The sequence below is a fragment of the Palaemon carinicauda genome, chromosome 28 (assembly GCF_036898095.1).
Source record: "Palaemon carinicauda isolate YSFRI2023 chromosome 28, ASM3689809v2, whole genome shotgun sequence".
NCBI lineage: Eukaryota > Metazoa > Arthropoda > Malacostraca > Decapoda > Palaemonidae > Palaemon > Palaemon carinicauda.
In genome coordinates, this window is record NC_090752.1 from 77,620,541 (window position 1) to 77,644,857 (window position 24,317).

The 24,317-nt window shown below is 44.7% G+C and overlaps 1 protein-coding gene across 1 annotated transcript in view; it reads right to left on the reverse strand.

Annotated features, from left to right (window-relative positions):
- LOC137622099 (uncharacterized) overlaps positions 1-24,317 on the reverse strand; it is a 170,957-nt gene that overhangs the window by 132,216 nt on the left and 14,424 nt on the right. The gene's annotated exons all lie outside the window — the stretch shown is intronic.

Here is a 24,317-nt window from a genome sequence, read left to right on the forward strand (position 1 = left end):
CGATCAGTAATGACGGAGTAGAATTCACGTGTCGCCGCTAGCGACGGCAGGGAATATGAGGGTCACTGGAATGGTTCCCAGGTACCTTGCTAGGGTGCAGGGGTGGTACACCTGGCTATCCAACTGTCGGTTGGCGCGAGTTTCTAATTTTCTGCTGTTGACGTCGGGGACGTAAGCTATATATATACAGTAACTACCGGGTAAGTCTTGTGTTTAAAATAAATAATTAGTTAACAAAAAAATCCCCACGGGAGGAACTCCGAATAGAAACCCCGAGGGTATAGGAACATAAGAATTACAAATCAAGTACGCGCCCTCCTCCCCACTGACATTCACGGGAGAAGGGGGAGGGCGGAGAACTGTAACAAAAACAGAATTATAACAGAATTATAATTATGTAATTCATAAGAATGTTCACAAATAGTAAGAACGACTGAACCCCAAAGGGAAGTGTTCACAAAAGCTGAAAAGTTAATACAATTAGATTTCATTGAAAATAGAGATAAATAAACGGAATAGCAACTCAACCCGCAACGGGAAAGAGGCTACCGTAATAGTACGTAGTAGTAGTAAATGGGTGAACGACCTCGAGTAGAGAGAGAGACCGTAGTCAATCTAAACTCCCACGATCCCTTTGCTGAGAGCCCAAGTTCCCCGCAAGGAAAGGGGAACAGCGGAGAAAACAGAGGAAAGGAGAAAGTCCAACGATGACGATTCCCCACGGTGGCCGAAAATCGGAAGCCGAAGGAACGGCCGAAGGACCAAGAGGTCGTTCCTCATGACGTGCAACCGCGGTGGCCTGGAACTACGAGGTGACATTGTCGAACACTACACACACACAGCACAAACACTGAAAAGGAAACTTACTATATTTCTATACCCAATATATGCATAAACATAAAGAATGTTTATATATATATATTGAGTATAAGAAAAAGTAAGTAATTAAGTAAAGACAAAACATTAATGGCTGCCAAGCGAGGGTGAGAGCAGACACGTCTGCCCCCACCCGAGCCAAAAGCGAAGTGAATCAGTTCACCGGTGTGTGAAAGGGGGAGGGGTAGCTAGCTACCCCTCCGATACTCCCTCGCTAACTAGCGAGGGAGTAGTTAACCCTCGTTAAAAATCTAATGGCTCGCCATTTCAGCTACGCCGAAAGTAATACCCAATGTAAATAGCGTGGTTTGTATTTCGGTTACGGAACAACTGAAGAAGTTGGGTATACAGTAGTTCTACCTGTTGTACCGCAAGGGCGCTAGTGTACACCTGGCATATCTGCAATAAGCCGCGAGATTTTGAATTTTCTGCCGGCGTCAAGAGACTTTAGCCATTACAGTGGAACCTCTACACACGAACGTATCTACATCCGAATTTTCCAACATCCGAAGTAAAATTCGAGCAAATTTTTGACTCTACACCCGAATTTTATTTCGACACACGAAGTAGCAATTTTCGTCGTACCGGTTGTATCCGAATTTTTCGACACACGAAGTACAATTCGAACACGTTCCTACTCTACACCCGAATTTTTTTTTCGACACCCGAAGTAAACAATACTCGTATGCGTAGTCGGTGCTCATAGCGCCTGATGTGTTTTTTATTTCCGCCAATAGAAGGCAGCACTTCAACCTCGGAGGGACCCTCAATTAGCGTGGCTTGGGTCAGTCCTCTGTTCTCGTTGGCTTTATGTGGTTGTGCCCTGTGCGTTCTGCTATTAATTGTGTTTTAATCGTGATTTTTTACATTCATCCTTTTACGGTATTTTACGAAAATCATGGGTCCTAAAAGGCTTAGTTTCGCAAGTGGTAGTGGTAGTGGTGAGAAAACGAATAAGGGAATGCTTTCTTTAGAAGTAAAGCAAGGAATTATTGAAAAGCATGAGCGTGGCGTCCGTATGAGTGAACTTGCAATAAGTTCCGCGCAAATAAAAGAGGTGTTAGGAAAATATCAAGACGTGGTCGACTTCATCGACAAATACCATCCAAAGAAATTGCAGGTTTGTCGTGTAGCTGCGCAGTTTGATGATGTTTCCCTAACTTATTTTCGAAACATTCTGAAAAGCTGTACCAAGCAACTTTCTATCGATAGCTTCTTTAAAAAAACTACGAAGCGAACTCGTGATGAAGAGGAAGGAAGTGGTTCAAAGAAAACAGCAAAGAGTGAACAGAAAAAAATTCAATCAATTTTAAGTGTAGAGAGTGAAAGTGATTAAAATTAATCATCAAAAAGAAAAAAAGAAAATGTATAAAAAAAAAATATAAATTATAAAAAAAAAAAGCTAAGTTATGTTAAAGTTCACTTAGTGTAAGTTAGAATAAGTTACAGTAGTGTACGTTTATGTAGTTAACCTCTCTACCTCCTCGCCGCCCGTCCGTCTCCTCTCTGCGTAGCAAGACTAACAACACCTGCGCTGGAGTTTCTAAGGTAAAGTGACGCTAAAAACCCGTTTCTTATTTATCATTTTTTGCTAATTCTTCTTATTTACATGTCTATTCTTCTTATTTACATGTCTATTATCTAATTTAGTGTTCATTATTCTCATGGGAAAATTATGTGTAGTAGTTTATTAAGAAGTTATCATAGGTTTTTGGGCTCAACCACGGATTAATCCTATTTCAATGTATTCTTATGGGAAAATTCGTTTCGACAACCGAACATTTTCTACATCCGAAGTTGGTTCTGGAACGGATTAAATTCGTATGTAGAGGTTCCACTGTATATAACCAGCGGGTAAGTTTTATATTTAAAAATACACATAGTAATATTACGGTAACATTGGCAACGTTAGCAATCCCACCCAACGTAAGTAACACTGTGTATAATTGGTAACGTTTCTAATGTTATCGTTCTCAGTACATACGTGAGTGAAGTGACACCGTTGAACAAGTTATTATACTTAAACATTTTAACGCAGCGTATATAACAATAGTGATTAGATTTAATCATTTTAACAGAAAATACAGTGAACCCTCGTTTATCGCGGTAGATAGGTTCCAGACGCGGCCGCGATAGGTGAAAATCCGCGAAGTAGTGACACCATATTTACCTATCTATTCAACATGTATATTCAGACTTTTAAAACCTTCCCTTGTATGTAGTACTGTTAACAAACTACCCTTTAATGTACAGAACACTTAATGCATGTACTACAGTACCCTAAACTAAAACAGGCACAAATATTAAAGGCGATTTTATATCATGCATTTCCTAAACACGCTAAAAAGCATGATAAAAAATGGCAACCAATGTTTTGTTTACATTTATCCCTGATCATAATGAAGAAACAAACTGGAGGTAGAGCTTTGCTTATTACCCAGACATATTTCCCATACTTTTCCCTTAGAACTACATCACATCTTCCTACTTTAGATATATATATATATATATATATATATATATATATATATATGTGTGTGTGTGTATATATATATATATATATATATATATATATATATATATATATATATATATATATATATATATATATATATATATATATATATATATATATATATATATATATATATGTATACACATATACATACCTACATATATACATACATACATATATACATAAATACATGCATACATATATATATATATATATATATATATATATTACTGTATATATATGGGTTATGGAAAAAGTCCGCGAAGTGGTGAATCCGCGATTGTCGAACCGCGAAGTAGCGAGGGTTCACTGTATATGTTTTCCTGTAGAAAATCACGTGATTTCACGGGTTTTCACCTTCATTTCATCCGTAATAACAGCAACCAGTTCGGCAACTTAAAGTTAGTCGTATTGATTGTTCTGTTTGTTTGCGGTTGAAATGAAGGTCACATTTGGTCAAATCACGTTATTTACTACAGGAAAACAAATATTTTCTGTTCGAAATTAGAATCTGTAATAGAGTAAAACTTTACCGGATCTAGGCGTATCCTAGATGCGATAAGATTTATCTTTCAACTATCCTGCAGTTTTAGTAAATGTTAAAACTAGAAAATAGTTGCAAAAGGTAGGCTAAATATATGATGTTATACAGTATAAGAAAGGGTTTTATTGTAGTGTATTACAGGGCAATGTAACCTAGGAAAACTACTTTTTCTTATAAAAAAATTACGCTCTCTTCGAAAATGACACTCGTTCCCGTCGCAAATGAATAGTTTCAGAAATATATACACATCTATATCCTACGATAATGGGGGACCCCCAGTGGGAACTCGGGGTTTTGGGTGGGGAAAACATACTGGGGAAACGATATATAATCGTAAAACAAGCCTTTTCTTCGCTATACATTACCTTCTTGAATGTATTATTATCGGATCAAAATACAAAACAGTATAACTGGATAAACTTTGGAGGCGCCGTTGCAAAGATTATTTTATGAAAAAAATACAGTAACCAGTGCTGCCAACGGCTGATGTAGATCAAATGAAACTCGTTTTATTATCGTATACCTTTTAAAATCATCTCATTTTTTGGGCTCAGGCCATGTCGTTGTGATGGAAGTTCCTTCAAAGGTAGCTTCCTAGGTATATTTGACTACAGTGATATATCCCAGAGAATTTACCAAAGGTATCCAGAATTCTAACTCCTGGAGCGAATATCCCTTAAAATTTTATGAAGGGACATCGTGTAATATCAGAGGACGTATTCTTGACACGTCTCATGGCTATCTACACCCCCAATAGAGCTTTCACTACGAGGGGAAAGAGAGGCAAGAATAGGGTGAGTCGTTCCAGAGACATCGCTCTCGACGAGTCACTACTGCTCTGCAAATAGTGCGCCTGTCCGCCACCCGAGGTGCCACCATCATTCTTTCGCTTGTAGCTTCGATACACCGGTGTTCCCAGTTCTCTCGCGCTATTTTGGAGTTTTATGGAGTCTGATGTCTTCCCCAGCCTCATCAGCCTCTGGAAAGTTAAGTAATATCTTTATCTTGTGTAAAATGTTATTTTTATTAATAAAATAAATTTTTGAATATACTTACCCGATAATCATGTAGCTGTCAACTCCGTTGCCCGACAGAATTCTATGGAGGGATACGCCAGCTATCACAATACTAGAAGGGGGTGTATTTACCAGCGCCACCTGTGGCCAGGTACTCAAGTACTTCTTGTTGACACCTCCTCAATTATTCCTCGGTCCACTGGTTCTCTATGGGGAGGAAGGGAGGGTCGATTAAATCATGATTATCGGGTAAGTATATTCAAAAATTTATTTTATTAATAAAAATAACATTTTTCAATATTAAACTTACCCGATAATCATGTAGCTGATTCACACCCAGGGGGGTGGGTGAAAACCAGTGTACAAGATTAAAGGATAGCTAAGTATCCCATATTTCATATAATCAGTTATCCACAATAACAATGAAATAATAAGTACCTGGTAAGGAAGTCGACTTGAACCGTTACTCTGCCTTTAATAAGATCGTCTTCCTTACTGAGCGCAGCGTTCCTCTTGGGAGGCTGAATCAACTCAAAGGTGCTAAAGTATACAGGGCTGCAACCCATACTAAAGGACCTCATCACAACCTTTAACCTTGGCGCTTCTCAAGAAAGAATTGACCACCCGCCAAATCAACAAGGATGTGGAAGGCTTCTTAGCCGACCGTACAACCCATAAAAAGTATTCAAGAGAAAGGTTAAAAAGTTATGGGATTATGGGAATGTAGTGGCTGAGCCCTCGCCTACTACTGCATTCGTTGCTACGAATAGACCCAGGGTGTAGCAGTACTCGTAAAGAGACTGGACATCTTTGAGATAGAATGATGCGAACACTGACTTGTTTCTCCAATAGGTTGCATCCATAACACTCTGCAGAGAACGGTTCTGTTTGAAGGCCACTGAAGTAGCCACAGCTCTCACTTCATGTGTCCTTACCTTCAGCAAAGCAAGGTCTTCTTCCTTCAGATGAGAATTTGCTTCTCTAATCAGAAGCCTGATGTAGTAAGAAACTGAGTTCTTAGACATTGGTAGAGAAGGCTTCTTGATAGCACACCATAAGGCTTCTGATTGTCCTCGTAATGGTTTTGACCTTTAGATAGTACTTAAGAGCTCTAACTGGGCAAAGTACTCTCTCCAGTTCGTTCCCCACCATGTTGGACAGGCTTGGGATCTCGAACGACTTAGGCCAAGGACGGGAAGGAAGCTCGTTTTTAGCCAAAAAACCGAGCTGTAAGGAACATGTAGCCGTTTCAGATGTGAAACCTATGTTCCTGCTGAAGGCGTGGATCTCACTTACTCTTTTACCTGTTGCTAAGCACACGAGGAAAAGAGTTTTTTAATGTGAGGTCCTTAAAAGAGGCTGATTGGAGCGGTTCAAATCCTGATGACATTAGGAACCTTAGGACCACGTCTAGATTCCAGCCTGGAGTGGACAACCGACGTTCCTTTGAGGTCTCAAAAGACCTAAGGAGGTCCTGTAGATCTTTGTTGGAGGAAAGATCCAAGCCTCTGTGGCGGAAAACCGCTGCCAACAAACTTCTGTAACCCTTGATCTTAGGAGCTGATAGGGAGCTTACGTTCCTTAGATGTAACAGGAAGTCAGCAATCTGGGTTACATTGGTACTGGTTGAGGAAAAACTGCATTGGCCTTGCACCAGCTTCGGAAGACTTCCCATAAAGACTGATAGACTCTGAGAGTGGATGTCGTCCTTGCTCTGGCAATCGCTCTGGCTGCCTCCTTCGAAAAGCCTCTAGCTCTTGAGAGTCTTTCGATAGTCTGAAGGCAGTCAGACGAAGAGCGTGGAGGTTGGGAGTACCTTCTTTACGTGAGGTTGACGCAGAAGGTCCACTCTAGGAGGAAGAGTCCTGGGAACGTCGACCAGCCATTGCAGTACCTCAGTGAAACATTCTCTCGCGGGCCAGAGGGGAGCAACCAACGTCAGCCGTGTCCCTTTGTGAGAGGCGAACTTCTGAAGTACCCTGTTGACAATCTTGAACGGCGGGAATGCATACAGGTTGAGATGGGACCAATCCAGCAGAAAGGCATCCACGCGAACTGCTGCTGGGTCTGGAATCGGAGAACAATACAAGAGGAGCCTCTTGGTCATCGAGGTAGCGAATAGATCTATGGTTGGCTGATCCCACAGGGCCCAAAGTCTGCTGCAAACATTCTTGTGAAGGGTCCACTCTGTGGGGAAGACCTGACCCTTCCGGCTGAGGCGATCTGCCATGACATTCATATCGCCCTGAATGAGCCTCGTTACCAGCGTGAGCTTTCGATCTTTTGACCAAATGAGGAGGTCCCTTGCGATCTCGAACAACTTCCTCGAATGAGTCCCTCCCTGCTTGGAGATGTAAGCCAAGGCTGTGGTGTAGTCGGAGTTCACCTCCACCACCTTGTTAAGCTGGAGGGACTTGAAGTTTATCAAGGCCAAATGAACTGCCAACAACTCCTTGCAATAGATGTGAAGTGTCCTTTGCTCCTGATTCCATGTTCCCGAGCATTCCTGTCCGTCCAGTGTCGCACCCCAGCCCGTGTCCGATGCGTCCGAGAAGAGACGGTGGTCGGAGGACTGAACAGCCAATGGTAGACCTTCCTTGAGAAGAATGCTGTTCTTCCACCACGTTAGAGTAGACCTCATCTCTTCGGAAACAGGAACTGAGCCCGTCTCTAGCGTCATGTCCTTTATCCAGTGAGCAGCTAGATGATACTGAAGGGGGCGGAGGTGGAGTCTCCCTAACTCGATGAACAGGGCCAGCGATGAAAGTGTCCCTGTTAGACTCATCCACTGCCTGACTAAGCATCGGTTCCTTCTCAGCATGCTCTGGATGCATTCTAGGGCTTGGAAGATCCTTGGGGCCGACGGACAAGTCCGAAAAGCTCGACTCTGAAGATCCATACCCAAGGAGACAATGGTCTGGGATGGAACGAGCTGAGACTCCTCAAAATTGACCAGGAGGCCCAGTTCCTTGGTCAGATCCATAGTCCATTTGAAAATCTCCAGACAGCGACGACTTGAGGGAGCTCTTAAAAGCCAGTCGTCTGACGGAGCCGGACACAAGATCATGATACTGCTGCACAGTCTGTAAACTGTCAATCATGGGCAAGCGAGGAAGTACAGTGACAACCCGAATCTGTCTAGACTGTCTGGGTCGTACAGACAACTCCTTAACGGGTTGCTGAGGTTGCCCACTGCGTCACAACAAGTCCCTTCTGTTGGTTGTTGAACGTCTTCCCCGTGACACATTGACTCCGTAAACAAAAAATCCTCTAACAAGGACTAAGCTTGGACTGCATGTCATGCAACACAGCTCAAGGTCTATGGGAGCAGGTGTGGTAACAGACGGGATTAGCGGCTGAAGTGTAACCATTACCTTCCCTGTAAGCATGTTATGCTTAAATAAAAGTCCATAAGAGGTTATGCAGCTAAAGGCTCCCTCCAAATGACAGAGTCCTCAAGGGAATATCAGAAGGAGGGAGAAAAGAACTTTCTCATCTACAGGGACCTTATCCTAGAAAAGCTAAGTTCTCTGAGTGAGGGTTCACTGGTGCAAAGCAGCAGACTAGAAGGCAACGTTATGAAACTGCTTGACAGTCTAGTGAGTTGGCAACAACCCAAGATGTGTTGAGAAGCATGCGGTAAGGTATGCAGAGCATGATGTATGCAGAGTATGCTGTATGCAGAGCATGCTGAATGCAGAGCATGCTGTATGCAGAGCATGTTGTATGCAGAGCATGCTGAATGCAGAGCATGCTGAATGCTGAGCATGTAGGAAGTAGAGCCTGCTGTAAGCAGAGCCTGCTGAAAGGAAAGCAGAGCGTGTGCATGGCGTTTAACATTTCTCAGAAATTCCATGACCAGTGCTAGAGTGCTTAATGCATGCTTGCATGGGGTTTAAACCATGGTATGCTGAACAGCAGAGTCAGAACGAGCTGGAACAACAACAGAGGTTTCCTCAACTTGAGGGAAAACCTGAGGTTCAGACTGCATAGGCTGAACAACAGACGGAGCAGAAGGCAGGTGCAAGGGTGAAGGAGGTTGACTCCTAGCAAGAGTTGCACCCAAGGATTGTACCAGCTAAGCGGAGGACGGAGGCGGAGTAGTCCGTTCCTGTTCCTGAGAGATGAGTGGAGCATGAGAAGGTTGAGGCTGCGCAGAACAAGGTAAAGTTCTAGCAAGCTGAGGCTCCTGAGGCGCAAGTGCATGGTGTAGATGAGCTTGCCTAGATGAGGGTTGAACTCGGTGCAGCGCTGGTTGAGCAGACAGACTCACGGAGGGGAGAGGTTGTTGTACCCCAACCGAGAGTTGCACCACTGGAGGAGCAGCAAGGGGAGGAGGAGGAAGAGTGTAACTCTCCTGATCCCAAAGCAAGGGTTGCCTTAAAGAAGGCTGAGGCTGAACAACACTGTGAACAGCAAACTCCGAAAGTGGTTCAACCTCGTACGCCTGGCAGATGGAGCTGCGACTGGGTGCAGCGAGTGCAGGCGGGTGCAGCACAGGCTGAACGGGTGCAGGAGGTTGGTGCACCACTGGTGCAGGCGGGTGCAGCATAGGCTGAACGGGTGCAGGAGGTTGGTGCACCACCGGTGCAGGCGGGTGCAGCACAGGCTGAACGGGTGCAGGAGGTTGGTGCACCACCGGTGCAGGCGGGTGCAGCACAGGCTGAACGGGTGCAGGAGGTTGGTGCACCACAGGTGCAGGAGGTTGGTGCACCACAGGTGCAGGAGGTGCAACACTCTCAGCACGACACTCACGCATCAAGTCCGAAAGCTGTGCTTGCATGGACTGTAGTAGAGTCCACAACATCATACGCCTGGCAGATGGTACTGTGATCAGGCGGAGCGAGTGTAGGAGGAGGGAGTGTAGGCGGAGGCGGTGGAGCAACACTCTCAGCCCGACACTCACTCATCAAGTCCGAAAGCTGTGCTTGCATGGACTGTAGTAGAGTTCACAACATCGTACGCCTGGCAGATGGTGCTGCGACCAGGCGGAGCAGGTGCAGGCTGGGCGAGCACAGGCGGAGCAGGTGCAGGCTGGGCGAGCACAGGTGCAGCGAGAACAGGTGGAGGGAGTGCAGGCGGTGCAACACTCTCAGCCCGACACTCACGCATCAAGACCGAAAGTTGTGACTGTATGGACTGCAGTAGAGTTAACTTGGGGTCGGCAGACACTAAGTTCTGCTGAGGTAAAGCCTTAACAGCAGAGATCTGTTGTGGCAGAACCTTACTCCTCTTAGTCGGAGTGTAATCAACTGATGACTTAGGAGAGTCAGAGCTAACCCAACGACTGCATTCGGGTTGTGAACTTTAACTTCGTACGTCTGGCATAGGTCTGGACTTAACGTTTAAGAAGTCTTGAGACCTGAGACCAGCGTTACTCTGCCTTTATTTTCTCCCCTAATCTCTTCTGCAGACGAGCAAAATAAGGGCTCAATCGTCTGCGGGTGGGAGTGACGGTCTCGGTAAGACACGCCCACAACCACCGAGAATACTTCTGTGCGCCGATCAAGGCCTGCTGAACCCTTATGCCCTTCGACATTGCTTCTCCCCTGGGCTTGGGAGCTTGCAAGAGGTCCCGGACTGGGAGGACGACTGGCGCGCACAAAAGTACCCTCACGCACTAATCACTTATCACTTTGATTTCTGTTTGCACTTATTTCACTGAACTCGAAACTTAAGTGGTTTGTACCTGAAATACGCAATTCTATCCTTCTCAAAGTTAGTAATTGCGAAAACAGAATTACAATGTAACAGAAAAATCTAATGAAAGATAAATCAGTGGTTGGAAAGAGACTAAACACTAGATCACTCTAGAAACGTTTAGTTTCTTCCCCTAAAGAGACTAGGGAGAAGAGCAAAAATCGATAATGACGTTACTCGTACGCCTGGCAGGCTTGAATGAAACGTTTATCCTCTTTCTCCCTCCGTCTCTATCTCTCTCTCTCTCTCTCTCTCTCTCTCTTGACTTAGAACCTGAGAGAAGAGCCCAATCATATATATCGTTAAAACATATTATTGTTAAAGGAAAAAACTGAAAAGTTCCTTTATTAGGATCAAAACCATTAAGTTAAGAAAGAATGAACAAAACGCTAGACACGGTTACTCTTACTGCAACGTGAAACCGTGAACATTCTTTCTCTATCGTAACGATAGAGTGCAAGTTGAACGTTCTGAACGTCAACAACTGCAGAGACAAAACAAAACGTTAGTTCAGCTTTGAAAACAGTACGAGACTGTCAAAGAAAATCTTTCAAACTCTGTGGCGGAAATAGCATAATATGTTAACAGGTAAAACCGAAATGACGGGCTCAAAGTTTATTAACTTCGGTAAAAGACCGCCTACTATTAGGAAGGTCGAATATAAACAAATATAAAAATTAATTTTAATGAGTTTATAATAAAAGGAAGTTAATCGAAGAGGCCTATAAGAGGCGGAGAGATATAAAATAAATCTATAACTTTGTTAAGCAAAATTAAGAAAGAGAGTCTATACTCTCTTAGACACCAACACTTCCGTCTAAGGGAAGGGTCGGCCATTGAAAGGTGAACGAGAGTTCATACTCTCTCGTCACCAAAATTAATCAAATTAATTCCAAAAGCTAACTAAGCTAATATAGAAGTTTTCCAGTAAAGCGACAGCCGAAATCAAAGAGAAATACTTCACCAAAGTCGTGAAAATACTCCAAGAACATAAGCGTATCCCAGAACGTCTTGCCGGAAGCACGACAGAGGAATAATTGAGGAGGTGTCAACAAGAAGTACTTGAGTACCTGGCCACAGGTGGCGCTGGTAAATACACCCCCTTCTAGTATTGTGATAGCTGGCGTATCCCTCCATAGAATTCTGTCGGGCAACGGAGTTGACAGCTACATGATTATCGGGTAAGTTTAATATTGAAAATGTAAGCTCTTGCCAGTTTTGCTTTTCGATTGAGATCGTAATTAACGTAACAAGAGCTGTTGCCAGCCGGATGGCGTCAGTGACACGGTCGTTCTTCTGTTCATTTAGTTAGCCAGAACGACCTTTCCCGGCATTCATACGCTTTAATAACTTTAGCTATTTAGATTTTTAGCTAGGGATTCTTATATTATGTCTTTGTTGTCGTGAATTTGGCTATTCTGACGAGCCTCACGAGTGCTAGGCTTCCTAGCCTAGGCACCCTCACACTTCATGCATGATATAACCATCCTGGTAAAGTTGTATTGAAGCACAGGCAAATTTTTTACACTTATTTGATATTACTTTAATTATGCTTTCCTCTTCCAAGATAGTATACAGAGAGTTTCGGTGATCGATTCTCAATGCTCCTAGGCTACTAGCCTAGGGGCTTTAGTATACTTACATACATGTCCCCATTGCTCTTGTATTGCCTTTTAAGGGGAGACTGACCCCTCCTGTACCTTTCAAGTCGATACCAATCTCCTAGGAAATTTAAGAGCAATCCCCTTCCCTCTGATTAGCCTAGGCTATTCTCAGTTTTCTTTGCTGTGAACAGTTCTGGCAAAGTTTTACTGAGACGTTCCATTTTCTTTCTCCTAACCACTGAGTCGGTTTTGAGTTTAGGACGAGACATCAGAATATTAGTCTGTGTTAAGCATCTCCCTGTCCTGGTGAAATGACTTCCCAGGTCAGGTTAAGCTGCCCTTTCAGGAGGCTAGACCTCCCTAGGCCATACTTGGGAATTTTGTATGACAATTCTCCCTTCCCTGGCCTAGCAGACAGTCCTGTGCCAGTAGTCCCTAGACCGAAGAAAGGATTTCTTCATTGACTAGGGTCTCTGGTACGAGATTCTGCTCTCCTGCGAGTCGGGGTCCTACGGACACCCTCTCCCTTGACTAACCCAACCTGGGGAAATGACTTCCCCTATCTGAGGTTACTTTACGAGAACAGAATCCTCTAAGTTGGGTAGTGCCTTCGGACATTACCTTAACTATAGGACACCTACCCCTCCCCGCTATCCCTTTCGTGTTGAATGATCCAACACCCTCCTGGCCATCGTTCTACATTGACCCTAGGGTTCTTGTAGGACTGGCCTGAGGCTCTCCATCGGCCGCCGGCGGGTGTCCTCATATCTTTTAGTGTGTTCATCGGCCCTCCCTTGGACTGCCTTCCATTATCCCTCATGACTGGGATATGGTTGGGTGGAAGCCCGAATTTAATTCCCCCTTCCACTTGAACCCTCATTCTGGATGCAGGCCGGCAAGGCTGAACCCTTGCCTTCCTCCATCTTTTCTTTCTCTTGTACTTTCATACTGGGCCAAAGATATTGGACATTCGGGTACCGACTGCCGGCCGCTGAGTAGCTGGCCACCCAATCCTGGTCCTCTGCCGCCGACTGCCTTGGTTCCCCTTGATGGAAGGATCCTCGGCTGCCGGCCGGCAGAGCCGCCTCCTGCCGGAAGTTTGTGCCGGCAGATCCATGACACCGCCAACAGCAGGCAGATACTACTGCCGGCCGGCGAATACTGCTGCCGGCCGGCAGCAGGCAGAGCTGTTGCTGGCCGGCAGAGCCGCCGCCGCCTGCAGAACCGGCGGCAGCCGGCAGAGCCGTTGCCGGCGGCCTATCACACAATGCTATGAAGACAATACTTGCCTTCAATAGCCCGCCGGCCTGCCCGGCAGATGCCGGCAAGCCTGACAAGTCTGACAACTTGTTGCCAAACAGTCAGTGCTGTAGCCCAAGTTTTTTCCAACCTACAAGGTGCTTCATGGGCAGCCTATTGTGAGACCATCACATATAAGAGAGCGATTCTCTCTTCCTTTAATGGATATGATCCATTATTGTCCTTAATCCCCATTATTGAAACTGGAAGATTGTGTTAAGATACACTAATATCATAGGATATCATCTTCCCCTAAAGATTCTTAAGAATTCTGTTTTCAATATTGGAGGAGGTCATAGCAATTGGCTGGACAGGAAACACATGTAGGTGTCTTTCCTACTTATAGCTTACCCTATCCAAGCTAATATAACATATTATGTATGATGAAATTTGAGAATTTCACCAAATACTAATATACTTTTCCTTTCTTTACAGGAGGAGCATCCCGAGTGCGGGAATAGTTTTTGCCGGGTCCGCAGTAAGAACTTCTGCGGCCACGACATGTGCAGGGCCCATGCTCGCTGCGCTGTCACCAAGGGGGCTCTCAAATATTGTGACCCGCAGGTATGTACCGTTTGTACTAACCTGGTAACTGAGGCTTTTGATGACCAAAAGTCGACTGAGTCAAGGGACGCAGCAAGGGAGAAGCTGCGTAAATGGGTTAGGGGTTTTCAGAAGAATACCTCCGGCCCATACCTTCCTAATGAAAGGATGAGTGCATGTCTCTTCCCTAGGGCATCTTCGGATGCGGTTATTCCCCAGGCTCAACCCGAGATTCCCCTTGTTCAGATTCCGGTAGAATCTGAAGTTTCGGATGCCTTGGAGAACATCCAACTTGAGGACAACATGTCAGTTGTCTCAGAGGAGACGGAGAACAATCTCCTAGTGGAGGAGCTGGATCAGGCGGATGATGTTCCACCCGAACCACTACCGGAGAAAGCCGATACGATTTCGGTGTCATCGGCCATAGGAAATGAGCCTGTGCCTTCTACTTCCTCCACTGCGCCCCAACTGGATTCGATTACGAGTACTTTGCAGTCGTTGCTGTCCATGGTGCAAGACATGCAACAGAAATCGACCGAGAAGGAGGCCTCTTTTCGGACCGAAATCCATCAACTGGTTGCGGCACGTTTAGCTCCGAAGAAGCTGAACGTTAAGGATCTCCCTGCCTTCTCTGACGTTAACCCTTGGAGGTACGCAGAGCACATGCCCATGTCGGGCGGGAAGATCTTCCTCTCAGATAAACTGGGTACTGTCGCAGTAGAGGATATTGAATTCTGGCCCAGCAAAGGGTCCTACCCGGACTGCTACGTCCGTCTCAGGACGGAACCAGCGTCCAAAGAGGAGACAGAGCCCAAGGAAACGATCGTCCTTGAACTCTCTAAGGCTCAGGCCTTATTGACCACCACCTTAAAGGAGAGGGCCTTCACTAGCTCTAAGGTGCCGGCTCTCAGCAAGAAGCACCAGTCCTTCATTGCTGATCCTCAACGTGCCTTCCCCTTTATGGATAAAGGGCTCAAGGCAGCCTTAAAGGCAATCGAGGCAGGGAAACCGTGCCCTACACTCAAAGAGTGTAGACCCTTACCCCTAGCCTTTCCATCAGATGATGCGGACTGGAAGGATGTCCACAACACCTTCACAGTCGGGAAGCTGGTTCAGATATGGCCGGACGACAGTTCAGCGAAGACCTCCCCAAGCTGTCGGATTTTCTCCTGCGTAGAGAGCAGGAGACAAAAGAATGCTTAGCCGCTTCCTTGTCTCTACAGACTGGCATGGAGACAATGGCAAGCATCCCAGATAAACCAGACATGTACATGGTCTTCGCCAAAGCCCATCTGGCGACGGTGACTAAAGACCTGTACAACTTTATTAAAGCCAGAAGGGCTTGTAGAGAGTTCGTGTTCGCCTCGGCTGCGGTGAGGCACGAACCCAGGAAGCTGATAGCTTCCGACATCTGGGGAAAAGACCTCTTCTCAAGTGAAGCGGTCAAAGAGGTCATGTACAAAGCCGCCACTGAAAACAGGAACCTCCTTTCAAAGTGGGGCTTGTCCACCAAGAGGAAATCTTCAGCTGACGAGGGTCCTCAGCCGAAGAATAAATCAAAGCGACCTAGAGTGCTCTCTCGGCCTAAGCAGCAACAGCAGCTTCCCGTGGCCACGGTGCCCCAGACGGTGGCATAACCACCCACCACCTTTCAACTGGTGCCCCAAACTCTGGCGACTCAAGTCACCTGTGTTCACCCCAGTGTTTGAAAGGCAGTCTACGACCTTTCGGCCGAAGTCTCGAGGATCCTTTCGAGGCTCCTCGAGACGCCCCTCCAGAGGTAGGGGCAACAGGGGTGGACGTGGCCAAGGAGGTAAATCCTCCTCCCAGCACTCAAAGTGAGATGCTACCGGTAGGAGGGAGACTCTTCTACTTCCGGCATCGTTGGACCTTCGATCCCTGGGCCCACAGCCTAATCAAGAACGGACTAGGGTGGAGTTGGAGCTCAACTCCACCAACCTTCCCTCAATTCTTCAAACACTCAACCCCCATATTGGAAGAATATGTTCAGGAACTCTTGAACAAAAGAGTTATACGGAAGGCGAAGTCCGTCAGATTCCAAGGAAGGCTATTTTGTGTTCCAAAGAAGGACTCGGAAAAGCTCAGAGTAATTCTGGACTTGTCACCACTCAACAAGTTCATAGTGAACTACAAGTTCAAAATGCTGATGCTTCAACACATCAGGACCCTGTTGCCCAAACGGGCATACACAGTCTCCATAGACATGACGGATGCGTACTGGCACGTTACGATCAGCCGTCAAGTTTCCCCCTACCTGGGATTCAAACTACAAAGAAGACAGTACGTCTTCAGAGCCATGCCCTTTGGACTAAACATAGCTCCAAGGATATTCCCCAAGCTTGCGAATGCAGTCATTCATCAACTACGCCTAAAAGGAATCCAGGTGGTAGCCTACCTGGACGACTGGCTGGTGTGGGCAGCATCCGAAGAAGAATGCAGGCAAGCCTCCATGGAAGTGATCCAGTTCCTGGAACCCTTAGGATTCAAGATCAATCGGGAAAAATCCCGACTGTCTCCAGCTCAGAAGTTTCAGTGGCTGGGCGTCCACTGGAACTTGCAGTCGCACTGCCTTTCCATTCCATCACAGAAACGGAAAGAGATAGCGGGATCTGTCAGAAGCCTTCTTCGATCCACAAGGATATCAAGAAGGCAACAGGAGAGAATGTTGGGGTCTCTCCAGTTCGCCTCAGTGACAGATCCAGTATTGAGAGCACAATTAAAAGATGCATCAGGAGTCTGGAGAAAATACGCATCAAACGCTCGAAGAGATCTAAAAAGACCGACACCAAATCGTCTGCGATCCCTACTCAAGCCATGGTCGGAGGCCAAGAACCTAAAGAACAAGGTTCCCTTACAACCACCTCCACCGTCAGTCACCGTTCACACGGATGCCTCAAAAGAAGGGTGGGGAGGTCACTCTCACCATCGGAAAGTCCAAGGAACCTGGTCTCCCCTCTTCAAAACCTTCCACATAAACTTCCTGGAAGCCATGGCAGTTTTTCTTTCCCTAAAGAAACAAACTCCGCTGCTCAATCCACATCCGTCTGGTTCTAGACAGCGAAGTCATTATGAGATGCCTAAATCGAAAGGGCTCGAGATCGCCTCACATAAATCAAGTGATACTAGCCATCCTCCACTTAGCGGAGAAGAAGAGATGGCACTTGTCAGCAGTCCACCTTCAAGGGTTCCACAATGTGACAGCGGACGCTCTATCCAGAACCAAACTGATAGAGTCAGAATGGTCCCTAGACGCGAGATCGTTCTCCTTCATCTTACGCAAAGTCCCGGGACTGCAGATAGACCTCTTCGCAACGAGCGACAACACGAAGCTACCCTGGTATGTAGCCCCGTACGAGGATCCTCTAGCGGAAGCGATGGATGCAATGTCCATAGATTGGAACAGATGGTCCAAGATCTACCTATTCCCTCCAACCAACCTTCAGCTGAAAGTCCTCGACAAGCTGAGATCCTTTCGGGGGACGGCAGCAATAGTGGCCCACAAGTGGCCCAACAGCGTTTGGTTCCCCCTGGTTACGGAACTACGCCTGAAACTGATCCCGTTGCCGGACCCAGTTCTGACTCAGCAAGTGCAAAAATTGACTGTCTCAGCTTCATCAGTGAAAACCCAGAACCTTCATCTCATGATTTTCTCGCCTTAGCGGTCAAGAAACGGTTTGGGATTTCTAGGGACAGTATCAACTTCCTAGAAGAGTACAAGTCAAAGTCAACAAGAAGACAGTATGAGTCTTCCTGGAAAAAATGGGTGGCCTTTGTCAAGGCGAAGAAACCTAAGGAGATTTCTACGGACTTCTGTTTGTCCTTCTTCATCCATCTTCATGAACAAGGTTTAGCAGGCAATACGATTACTACATGTAAATCCGCCCTGGCCAGACCAATACTTTATGCCTTCCAGGTAGACTTTTCCAATGAAATCTTTAACAAGATCCCTAAAGCCTGCGCAAAACTTCGGCCCGCAGCTCCTCCTAAGCCCATTTCATGGTCTTTGGACAAAGTTCTTCATTTACCATCAACCCTGAATAATGAGGATTGCTCGCTGAAAGACTTGACTCAGAAGGTGATATTCTTGTTTGCACTAGCCTCGGGAGCCAGAGTTAGCGAAATAGTGGCCCTCTTGAGGGACGTTGGCCACATTCAGTTCACAGACAATGGAGATCTGAACCTCTTTCCGGACCCGACGTTTCTCGCCAAGAACGAGCTACCCACTAAACGGTGGGGTCCCTGGAGAATCTGCCCTCTGAAGGAAGAAGCATCCCTCAGCCCAGTGGAATGCCTAAAGGTCTATCTTCGTAGAACTTCAGACTTTAAGGGAGGTCAGCTTTTCAGGGGAGAGACTTCTGGTTCAACGTTATCCTTGAAACAGATTAGGGCGAAAATCACCTACTTCATTCGCAGAGCGGATCCAGACAGTACACCCGCAGGTCATGATCCGAGGAAGGTTGCCTCGTCTCTGAATTTCTTCCAAACAATGTCGTTTGAAAGTCTTCGTGCTTATAATGAATGGAAGTCCTCGAGGGTCTTCTTCAAGCACTACGCGAAGCAATTACAAGAAATTAAGTTTCATGTGGTGGCGGCGGGCAGTGTGATAAAACCCGCTGCGAAGAACAGTGCACTATTAGGGACTTATAGTGAAGGGTGTACACGATAGACTCGTAAGACATATCATGTTGAGTTTTGTGTTTAAGTGATAACACTATAGACTGTTCTCCCTACACAGGTGACATTAAGCATAATAAACTGACACAAGTGCCAGGCATTCTTATATGCACAGTGTTATAGTAACAACAGATTATAGAATGAAACTGCATGTTTCCCTTGAGTGGCTAATGTTTTCCTTTTCAGGCAAACCCCTTTTTTATCCTGTTATTACTGTTTATGCTCGTATGTAGAATTATTCAACATACATTGTAATTGTTTACAACCATGAGTTCTATTTTTGTAATAAACAATAGAACGAATATTTGCGTCTCCTTCGCCCCAAATATTTATTCAAATAGTCATTTAAACAATTATTTAAATGCATAAGTCAGAGCATCCTTGACTCTTTTGATAATTAAGTCAATACTAGAACTAAGATTCATGGTGTTCCAGGCAAACAGGTAAGACCTTGTTGTACTAGACTGTTCATTTTACTGTTTAAAGTGTTCCTACACATATATAAACCTGTCCGTCTCTTCACAGACCCGGGAGCTACAGTAATCTGCCCAAGCCATTTCCATCCTAGTACAGACTATGCTTTACGTATATGTTGACACTAATATACAAACTGTTTGCTAGATTGTTCCCTGAACTCACAATCCTTGGGTTTTTTCCTTGAGTCTACCCAGACTCTTCCCTGTAGGGGGCAGGAAGCACTGACATATTTTAAGATCAGCTGATTGATGTATAACGGTAACATCAAGTGCCTCTAGGTCTAAAGACCGAAGAGGAAAGATTTAGCTCGAGATGAACGGCACTATTGGAAATCCACAGATACATTAATGCTCTGGTACACTTCCATCACGATGACATGGCCTGAGCCCCAAAAACGGATTTTGAGCGTAGCGAAAAATCTATTTTTGGGTGAGGTAGCCATGTCGTCCTGATGGACCCACCCTCTTTTGAAACAAAAGGATAATGAATCCCTCCCTATAGTACTGTATCTGCATCACCTACAAAGCTACAAGGAATGACGGTGGCGCCTCGGGTGGCGGACAGGCGCACTATTTGCAGAGCAGTAGTGACTCGTCGAGAGCGATGTCTCTGGAACGACTCGCCCTATTCTTGCCTCTCTTTCCCCTCGTAGTGAAAGCTCTATAGGGGGTATAGATAGCCATGAGACGTGTCAAGAATACGTCCTCTGATATTACACGATATCCCTTCGTAAAATTTTAATGGATATTCGTTCCAGGAGTTAGAATTCTGGATATCTTTGGTAAATTCTCTGGGATATATCACTGTAGTCAAATATACCTAGGAAGCTACCTTTGAAGGAACTTCCATCACGACGACATGGCTACCTCACCCAAAAATAGATTTTTCTCTACGCTCAAACTTCGTTTTATATTCTCATTCAATATTATTTATCATTCATTCCATTTTATCTTCCTATATTGGGTTTATTTCTTTTGTTATTTCCTTCTTCACTGCCCGGTTTCACATAAATACTTGCTCTGGACTAGTTTCCCTATCCAGTTCATTCATGGTAAAATCATCTCATTTTATATTCCCATTCAATATTATTTATCATTCATTCCATTTTATCTTTCTATATTGTTTTTAATTCTTTTGTTATTTACTTTTCACTCCTCGGTTTCACATAATTACTTTCTCTGGACTAGTTTCCCTATTTACTTCATTCATGTTTACCCTCTAGACTCCATTGTTTCTCCCTTAACCAATCACAAACCGATATGCATTCAAAGTTTACACAAGGGGGTTGTCAACAGGTATTTCCCTACCCTCCTTCCTTTATCTCTTTGAATGGTCTGTTCATTCGCCTTCCACCAATCCCTTTTCCCTTGAAACCTTTGTCCTAGTAAGGTGTCCGTCATTTCAAGTGAGATTTATTTTTCCGTATTTTGCGATGGAGGATGTTAGAGAAACTTTTAACGGCTGCAGTATTCCGTACCTAAAATCATTTGCTAAATTTCATGGTGATTTTTATGATTCTTCAGCCAATGTTGATAATTTCCTGAAATCACACAACGTAATTCCTCAACTCTTACAGTGCCCCAAGTGCCGTTCTTTTTTATCTTACAGGAAAGTCATTCACGTGTTTTATTGTAATACCGAATCCAACATACCTAAAACCAAAAAGAAACGTCGTTGTGGTTATACCGTTACTTCTTATAAAGATACAATTTTGGGAAAAAGTCGTCTACCCCCATGGAAGATAATATTATTTGCAAACCACTTTTTACATAAACATTGGCCCCACAACCATCCTCATCCTAGTCATAGGAGTTAAGCCGTCAGTCTAACCCTCCCGTGACCCGCAAGTTTCGTCGTCTTTTTCATAAAACGGATTTCGAGCGAAGCGAAAAATCTATTTTTGGGTGAGATGGCCATGTCGTCCTGATGGAAGGTTCCTTCAGTAGCTTCCTTAGGGTATATATGACTACAGTAGATATTCCCATGGAATTAAACTAAAGGTTTCACAGAATTCTAACTTCTGGCGTGAGTACCCTAAAGGTTTCCTTCTAGGATATCGTATATCAACAGGGGATGCATGCATCAACACGCCACATGGCTATCTGCACCCCACATAGCGTTTACGCTTCGAGAGGGGAAAGGTGGCGAAATAACTGAGGAGCCGCTCCAAAGTTACCCTCCTTCGTTACTGTTACGGTACTCGCAACATAAACAAACAGCGGCCATAGCTGTCCGCCATACTGTGAGATGTCACGTCCGTCCTCATTCCGAAGTCCAGCTTTCTACCGGCCTCCGCGATACAGTATAGCAGGGAGGGGCCTGACAGGCTGAACTGGAACAGTCGGGTGGGTCCATCAGGACGACATGGCCATCTCACCCAAAAATAGATTTTTCGCTTCGCTCAAAACCCGTTTTTTGGGCTCAAGCCATGTCGTCCTGATGGAAGTGTACCAGAGAATTGATGTATCGTGGATTTTTTCCCATTTCAAGTGCCTTCTACTTCGACTAATATTCCTGCGGTCTGGTGACCGAAGAGACCGTGACATCTCCGTTAAATGTTACTACCAGTGGCATTACAATGACCTGGCTTCCAGCCCCCGTGGCAGGGAAGTCCTAATTGGACAAGAGGGACATCTCGAAGTAACCTGACGAAGATAGACTCACCTGGATGAAGAGATCGTGCCGGTCTCGAAGACAGATCCGAAGGTTAAATATTTGTGTAGGAACAAATTTATACCATTAGGTGAGTGTATATTAGACAGTAGGTATATTAATTATAAATAACCATAGAAATAGGAGCAAATAAAACAATAACAGCAATTTATTTTCATATGAAAGATAGGAGCAAAATAAGATGCGTATGGTAAATAAAATAATTATTTTATTTGAAAATTGCATGGAATTATAGAAAAATTATTTACAATAATAATATTGGATAATAGACATAGATTTTCAGTAAGACAGTGATGTGGAATCTGAAAGAGAAATATTTTGCCTTTAAGCACAAGTTCCCGGGGGAACGCCAGTCTTTAAAATCATTATACACTTCATGTCCAAGAACATGTGGCACACGTGTAAGAATCTATGTCACTTAACCTTGGTGAAGAACAGTCTATTAAGTGACATTAAGTGTCCTTTGAAATCACTATGTATCGCACTAGGGTCAACACAGGCACCCGTTTGAGGTAAAGTCCCAAAAAAACTCATTGTTCTACGCAGCAATAAACAGCCGGTTTCATCACACTACCTGCTGCTACCACGAACCTTTTTATTTCGTGCACCTGCTTCGCATAGTGTTTGAAGAATACTCTAGGTGACCTCCAGCCTGTGAAGGATCGGAGGCTTTCAAAATCCATTCCTTGGAAAAAGTTCAGGGAAGAGGCGACTTTCCTAGGATCATGACCTGCGGGTGTACTGTCAGGATCCGCTCTGCGAATAAAGTAGGTGATTTTTGCTCTTAGTTGTTTTAGTGACAGGTCACTACCAGAAGTTTCTCCTTTGAAGAGTTGTCCTCTGCCAAAGTCTGAAGTTCTTTGAAGATAGACCTTAAGGCTCTCCACTGGGCATAGAGAGACCTCTTCCTTCAGGGGGCAGATTCTCCAAGGGCCCCATCTTTTGGTGGGAAGTTAATTTTTAGCGAGAAACGTGGGGTCGGGGAAGAGGGTAAGTTCCCCCGTGTCGGCGAACTGTATCTGGCCCTCTTCTATTGATAATGCCACTACAGTGAACCCTCGCTACTTCGCGGTTCGACAATCGCGGATTCACCACTTCGCGGGGTTTTCCCATAACCCATATATATATACATATCGCGGATTTTCCGGAAAATTCGAAAATACCGCGAAATCTGAAGACAACCAAATACGATATTTTGTTACCTGTAATTCCATTAATACTGTAATTAGTAATATCTGTTCTTACTGATTGTTCATTGCATTACACATGATATATAATTCAGCTCAGAAAGAAATAAAACACGAAAAGAGAATGTGATCATACGATAATTCAGTACTGTATACAGTACGTAGTAAAATTAAATCGAACATGAAACGCAAATCAGATGCAGTCATACCATATTAGAATGGTGTGTACTGTAATGGATGTGCTTCTTTTCCATGAATCTTTTGTATGTATACGTACGTAGTACTGCATCCAATAATATTCTTTGTTGCAAAAATCACATTTCGAATAAGCGTACGAGAGAGAGAGAGAGAGAGAGAGAGAGAGAGAGAGAGAGAGAGAGAGAGAGAGAGAGAGAGAGAGGCGTAAAATAGCGTACGTAAAGCTGTATTATTATTATTGTTATTATTATTATTATTGTTGTTGTTGTTAATAAAATTATTATTGTTATTATTATCATTATTATTATTATTATTACTGTACAGTATTATTATCATTATTTATTATTATTACGGTATTTACTTAATCTACGTACGTTCGGTATGCGCGGGGCATCTTCTATGAGTAGGTAACCAACGCATCATAGTACTGTAAGACGGGTTGTGATTGGTTCAAGCGCTGATAGATGACGAATCAGAACTCAAGTTTTGTTATCTAGCCTGTGATTGGTGTTTTGCCCGCATCTCCTACCCGCAGCATCTAAGTTCTCGCGGGGCTGGATCGTCCACTCTCTGTTACCGCGTATCGCTGAGTAGACGTTCTTAAGTGTGTGAATCTGTGCTGTGTGCGACTTTTTTAAGTTGAACTTTTTGTTACTGTAAATCCTACTGTAATGGCTCCCAAGCGTTCTGCTTCTCTTAAGGCTGGTAGTGAGCCTAAACGCCACCGAAGGATGATGACGATAGCTGAGAAGGTTACGCTTCTCGACATGTTAAAAGATGGTAGAAGTTACGCGGCCGCCGGCCGCCATTTTGGCATCAACGAATCTACTGTTCGCTATATCAAGAAGGACGAGGCGAACATTAGAAAGACGGCTGCAATCACCTTTAGCAGATCAGCGAAGCGAGTCGTTACAACGCGTAATAAAACGATCGTACGCATGGAAGGTGCTTTAGCTGTGTGGATTGCCGACTGCCGGAAGAACAACATAG